Here is a 7,137-nt window from a genome sequence, read left to right as displayed (position 1 = left end):
ACAGTCACAACTACTATATGCCATCAGTTTAACCAATCTAATATTTTTAGGATCATATTATCAGAACATATACATATGTAACAAGCACAAATATGATGCACTAAACTCATTAAGATGTAACTGATAGAATTTGGATTGTGGGGAAACATATCCTAACACTCATGTTAAACACATAATTAAGAGGAGAAAAATAATTCCTTACCTGGGTAGGAATTTGGTTCGAGATAGATCTTTATCAGGTGGTTCTTGCCGTAATAATGACGACGTTCTTGACGTAGCTATGGCCGGGAATCACGTCTTCTTATGGCGTAAAAATCAGGTTTTCACGTCTTCTTTGTGGTAACCATCTAGATGGGGAAGGGAGAGAGTGTGTTTTTGTGCTTGTAGTCAGTGGCGGATCCAAGATTTAGAGATAAGGGTAGCGTAATATCATGATTATATGAACACCCAAAAAAATCCACATTTTTACTAGGTGCCCCTTTACAACAAAAAAAAAAATGTCCTGAAATGTTACTATCTTATGTCCTCTTCATAATTTTGAAATATCTTTACACAAAATAAAAATAAAAATACACAAAATTCACAAATCATCAATTCATTTAGTATTTTCATACCTAATAGCAAGTCACAAATTCTCAACATCAAAAACTATACAACAGTGGAGGTGGGTCGAGCTTTGTAGTAGAGATAACTTTGAGTTGAACGTGGGTGAAAGTCTTGTTTTTTTTTTTTCAACCCTACTTCCACAATTCTATCTCCTTCTTGTTTGTTGTTTTCTTTTTTCTTTATTTTTTTAATATTCTTTTAAGTTTTTTAGTGGATATAATATGCTTTATATTTTTTTTCAAGTCTCAAATTAATGCTAACAGCTAACGGCTAATTATATCCTCTCCCTAAAAAAATCCTCTCCATACTATGAAATAATATAATACACAAAAATCTATAGAAACATTATATTTTAATTTCTAATATATCACATACTGAGTACTTAAAATAGAGTAAAAATTATAGTTCACAAGTTTGTAACATTTGGCTCCTTCTTTAACGTCATGGGTCCTCTATCACTACAAGAAATGTTATCAAAGAGGGCAATTTATTTGAATAAAATAGGGCAACTAGTTGATTGCCTTATTTAATAGTATCAAGGAAGACAAAAATATTTCCCCCTTTTGATATTAACTAAGAAGACAATTATATTGTTTTGCCCTCTTTGCTATCACTTAAGAAAACAATTTCAAAATTGCCCTGTTTGATACCAACTAAGAAGACAACTTTTCAATTTTGCCCTCTTTGATATTAACCTAAAACAACAATTTAAAATTTCGCCCTTTTTAATATTAACCTAAAACAACAATTTAAAGTTTTGCCTTCTTAAATACCTAAAACAACAATTTTAACTCTTTTGCCCTCTTTAATAATGAAGAAAAAAAAAACAAAAAAGGATTAAAATGACATTGTTCTATTCGATTCGATTTCCCGCAAACAACAAAGTGTTCTTTCGAAAAAAGTGTTCTACAAAATCTTCAATCTCACTAACATGTTCTACAAAATCTTCAATCTCCGGTGATTTTGGCAGATTTCTTCGATCATAATCTTCAATGGAACATTGAAAGGGACCAGTTCTCCCTATCAATTCATCTTCACTACAAGTTTTGGACGTTTCTCGCCTTCGAATTCAGTTTTTCAAGGCTTCGAATTGACGTTTCTCGCAGATTTTCTGAGCAATTTCCAAATTCGATCGCATCTTCAGGTAAATCATTCAATTTCGCTTTTGAAATTAGATGTATGGATGATTGTTTCAGCATTTTTGTCAATTAGGGTTGCTTAACTTTTTCCACAAAATCAGACGAATTTAATTAGGTCTAGTGATTTGATAATGATTTTTATGAATTGAGTTCCTTGATTAAGCAACTGAGATGTTACAACAATCTTCTACGATTTCCGATAAGTGGATGAATGTTGTTAACTTGTTACTGTTATCTAGATGTTCCATGTCGATTTTTAAAACGCAGGGGTGCTTTATTGTATTTCATATTCTTATGAGATAAAATGTTACTCACTTTGGTAATGGTAAGTAACAGTATTCGAAAGGACTCTGTGGATCGACTTGCAGCCTTCGATCAGTTACCTGAGAATTGAACTGCAGCACAGATTATTAACATTAAACTCCATCTCCATTTGTAAAAGATAAAAAACAAAATGAATAGATACCTTATACTAAAACTTACCTTTTCAGAACAAAGACTATAAGTTGGTTCAGTCAAGTGAGTAAATGAAGTGCCAGAGTCAATAATCACAGTAAAGCTTGTGGCAGTTACATTAGTACCCATAGTAATATGAGTTATGCTGACATTATATAAACTGTTAGCAAAGGAGAATTAGTATAAGCTGTAATTGATATAAATATTGCATATTACAAAGGCATTTTATTCTGTTTGGAATAAATTTGTTTTAAACTTTTTGAAAATACCTCCTTAAATGCCGTTGTGATATGCAAGTATTGATATATAGTAGTATTGAAAATGAGTGAAAATTTTATATATAGGTTAAAGATGCAGGTAAAGTCATAATAGACCAAATTATTACATGCACCTAAGAATAAACTTGAATAGTGCTTCCATTGCTGTAATTCTAGGAATGATATGTGCTGTTGATGCTCCATTCCATATGCAAGTGAGATGTTTGGCAGCGTGTGAGAGACACATGTAGGCTTTGAAGCACCTCCTCCCATGATGTTGGGTGCACCTTATGGGCCTAGGTTAGAGCTATGAAGATGATAAAACAAAAAAAATCAAGTTTGTCATCTGTAAAAAAATTTGATTAGTTTCCACATCTTTTTTTAATTTAATTTGCTGTTTCCTAGCACATCTGCTTGTTTACTTTCTTCCTCTGATTCTGAGAATAAAGTTAAGAAAAATGTAAAAAAAAACTTTGTGAAAACTTGTTCTCTATTACCTGTTCTGTGGTGAACATTATAGATTGTTTGGCAGACATTTTTTGTTCTCTTTCTTGCCTAAGTTAGCGCATTAATAAGGGTGAAAACATGACAAATTTCTTGCTAAAATTTGGTTATTCACAAGTTTCAGAAAGTTGCTTAATTGGTCACTCTTTTTTGTTATGAAAATGTTGATAAGTGGTAGTTTTGGCACTGAAAATGAGAGACAATAGATATGTTTAAAGAGGAAGAAAGGAATGAAATTTCGTGGAAAGAAAGAGATGAATTATATGATAAATTATGGGATTATGATGAGTTTAGAGAGTTGCAGGGAAATGAGGCAAGAAAAGGGTATGTTTTTCTGGAAATTCACATGTAACAGCAAAAGAAAATTCTCTCTGGGATCTGTTATCTGTATGTTCTGTCTGCTGGCTTTCTCAAAGAAAGGCAGCTATTATATGCTTACTGCATGCCTTGTTCTATTTAAGCTGGGGTGGAGCCACATTTTATAGGGGTGATTTTACTAATATCTTAGCAATTGTTTGCTTTGTTATGATTCTTTTTACTTGTTCTCTGTAATGTTCTGCACCTTGTTGATAATGAAGATGGATTGCCTATTTCGAATGTTCTAAATGTTTCCTGGTATGATTTCTTAGTTTTGTTTGTCATTTGTAGCTTTGGAAAGAATCAGTCTAGCATCTTACCTTGGTACCTACGGCCACATAACAGATACGGTCAGAGTCGCTTTAATTTGACTGTCAAGAATCTAGTGCTGGTTATACAATGAGCTAACATTGTTTCATCTTTCATGTACTTTTTATTACTTAGGAGGTTGAGGCAGAGAAAGACTCTAGTGTTGAGGCCGAGAATGGGGATGACTCTGAAGCAAATACATCTACTTCTACTACCGTAACACAAACAGAAGCTGATAATGACCAATGTATTTGAAATTGTGGAGAAAAACAAAACAGTAAGTTATTTCAGCATAATTCATGTCCTTGTATGTCATGAAATTGTAGGTTTTCTTATTATTGTAAGGAAGATTTGACTTGTGAGGAAAAATTGTTAGAGGTATAGTAACTTTAGTTCAGGTGAATAGAGTGCATGGTTAGAGGTTTAGAAGCCGACAGCAAAGATTTTCTTATATAAATGTTAAACTGTTTCTAGGGTCCATTTCAATTATTAAAATTTGGGTATATCCTTCACTTTTTCATGCAAACACCATTTTAATCTAATCAAATGGTGTATTGTCTACCACTGTCATATCTTTCCTTGAACAAACAAGTTGGCAGTTTCCTTACAATGCTCACTGTTGTCTGTTATCACATACTTTCTGAACCCACAATAAAAACTGACAGTCTTCTACTCAAAATTTGAAGGCAAAATCAGCAATTATTTTCTTCTAGGGATTGATTAGATTTCATCCACAATGTCAGGCTCTTTGTTAGTACAAACTCAGAAAGTCTTGCCTTCTTCAGATGGAAAAGTTTAACACAAACAGAAGCTGATAATGTGGCTGTCTGAGAAACTTGGCCAAAGACTTCCTCCATTTCTCAGCTCCACAAATTCTGGCATTAGCCTACTCTTTGTTGTAAATCTCTTAGGCAATATTTGGTCCTCTGTTCAGGGAATTTGTTTGGCTGCATCCTATTGTGTGTGACATTCATGCTTCTTTTCTGGGTCCCTCATTTTATCATCGTTGCGATTGTTTAATCTTTTACTAATACTTTAATGATATTTAATTATTTTCATTGGATCATCGAAGGCATAAAGATGGTAGTTTTGATGATGAGGGTGAATCAAAGTTCAATGAATTTAAAAAGTTACACGAGAAAGAAATTCAAGAGAATGGCATTCATGATTCGCCCCAACACAGAAAGTTCAATGAAGTAGTACTGATATTACTAGTACAACTCTTCTTTTTAGAATCTTAAAAATAAAATTTCCATACAAAAACCATATTAGAAATGTCCATATAACTCCATTCCTGCAACTTTTAAAGTTTTGGGTGTTTTTCCAGCACTTTTTCTTCTTCTTGTTGTTGCTCTTATGGGTGATGTTACAGGAGAGTTCATGTTGAGGTATACTCATTCAGGAAAGTCAACTACTTCTGCTGGTTTAATGGGGGAGTCTTTTGGAAGACTTGGTTCTCTTGCTTTACAAATTTGTGTTATGACTACAAGTTTTGGGTGTCTAATCATTTATTTGATTATTATTGGTAAGTGGGTTTGTTTATTATAAGTTTCTGATTTTTTGGGGTTGTTTTATTCTTAGTTGCTGAATTGTGAGTTTTTAGATCTTAATCTTTTGGTGTGTATTTGATATAATGGATTAGTTTGATAGCAAGTTATACATTCAATTTTGATGTTCTTTGTTGATTGGATTGAGTCTTAATTGTGATTTTTCTTTTTTAGGGCATTTATGAAGATAGCAAGTTATGGAGCAAGAAAGGACCCTCATTTCTATCAAATTCAAGTCACTTCTTCCATGTTCAGTACATAATTGTTATGTTATGGTTTTCACTTCAAGTGAGCCTTATTGTGTTGTTCTTTAAGGGTGGGAGTGAGGAAACCTTTGAAGAGAGTGTTGAGCTAGGATCAAAATTTTGTGGACATATCTCAAGTAAACATTATGTGAATATGATTTTGTTTAAACTTTTATAATATCATTCTAGTAGAAGGCTACTATATCTGTTGAGGATTTTGTTAAAATTTTAGTAAATCAATATAGTAATATTTTTTCCCTTATTATGTAGATTGTACAAGGTTTGTTTTTCAATTTATATTAGATTGATCTTTGATGCATAATGGTTTTTAGATGATGACTAGCAGGGCAATACTTCATGATTGCCTTGCTTGACAAAGTATAAAGAAGGCAATATCTTATTTTTGCCCTGCTTGACAAAGAACAAAGAGGGCAATATCTTATTTTTGCCTTGCTTGTTGCAGACCAAATAAGACAATTGTGTTTGTCTTCCTTGATTTCGAGCAAAGAGGGCAAAAGTATTGCCCTTTCTGATGATCATAGAGGGCAACTTTATTCGCCTTGGTTGATGAAGCAAAAAGGGCAAACTTTTTTGCCCTTTTTATATTGGATCAAAGAGGGCAAAAAATAGAGATTTGCCTTTAAACCTAATACAACGGGGCTACAAGGGCAACGGAAGGGCAATTTTAAAATTGCCCTCGTAACCTATGAAGGCAAATTTTGTATCAACGAGGGCAATTTTAATTGCCCTCCTTGAAGCTATTTGTTGTAGTGTATATGAATGGCCAACTTTTTGGGAGTTAGAAATCAGGCTTATTTTTGGGTTTCAGTCAGCTAATACTTAGGGGGCGTTTGGTTCGTTGAGAGGAAAGGGAAAGGGTATAAGAAAGGGTTACAAGAGGAATGGAAAGGGTTTCCCTTATGAATAAGGTTGTTTTTGGTTAGGAACATCAAAGAAAATATAAAATCATTATTATTATTTAATAATAATAATAACAAATAATAATAATAAATAAATAATATAACTAAAAATAAATATAAATAATAATAATAAATATAAATAAAATAATAATTAAAATAATAAATAATAAATAATAATAATAAATAATAATGAATAGTAATATTAATAATATTAAATAATAATAATAATGATAATAATAATAATAATAATTAAATAATAATAATATAAATAAATAATAATATCTAATAATAATATAATAAAAAATAATAATAATAATAATAATATAATAATATGGTAGAGGGATAGGGGTAATCCCAAACCTTGGGGGTGTGGGGAATCAATCTAAGGGAAAGGAGGGTAATCCTAATAAGAAAAATGGGTAAAGGGTTTGAAAAAACACACTAACCAAACACTCACAAAAGGAAACAAGGAACTCAATTCCCTTTCCCTTTCTTAAAACCCTCCAACCAAACGCCCCCTAAGGTCTTGTGTTTAGGTTCCCTCCCTACCTACAATGAAATTCTGGAATTAAGTATGTCCAAAATCAATGAGAACAATTAAGTTCGAATATTTTAACAAGATATCAGAATATTATTAATGAATATTATCTGAATATATATAGATAGCCACCAAGGGCCCTTCGGTCTAATGGTATGGCTTCCTATCTCCCACATGGGAGACCAAGGTTCAAATCTTGGTGAAAGCAAAATTTTCAATATTATTGGGGGTGGGGGGGGGGGGGGGGGGGGGGGAGGGG

At 32.5% G+C, this 7,137-nt stretch overlaps 1 long non-coding RNA gene across 2 annotated transcripts; it reads left to right on the top strand.

Annotated features, from left to right (window-relative positions):
* Positions 1-1,372: 1,372 nt before the first annotated feature.
* LOC130592192 (uncharacterized) lies at positions 1,373-5,682 on the top strand. 2 transcript variants are annotated; one of them, XR_008970419.1, is made up of 5 exons: positions 1,373-1,750; positions 3,611-3,669; positions 3,764-3,905; positions 5,001-5,153; positions 5,350-5,682. It is a non-coding gene; the product is annotated as an uncharacterized LOC130592192 (long non-coding RNA). The 2 variants fall into 2 exon arrangements; XR_008970420.1 differs by lacking the exon at positions 3,611-3,669 and having other exon boundaries at positions 1,382-1,750.
* The last annotated feature ends 1,455 nt before the right edge of the window (positions 5,683-7,137 follow it).

This window comes from Beta vulgaris, chromosome 7 (assembly GCF_026745355.1).
Source record: "Beta vulgaris subsp. vulgaris cultivar EL10 chromosome 7, EL10.2, whole genome shotgun sequence".
In the NCBI taxonomy this organism is placed as follows: domain Eukaryota; kingdom Viridiplantae; phylum Streptophyta; class Magnoliopsida; order Caryophyllales; family Amaranthaceae; genus Beta; species Beta vulgaris.
This window is presented reverse-complemented; position numbering and strand designations above follow the sequence as displayed.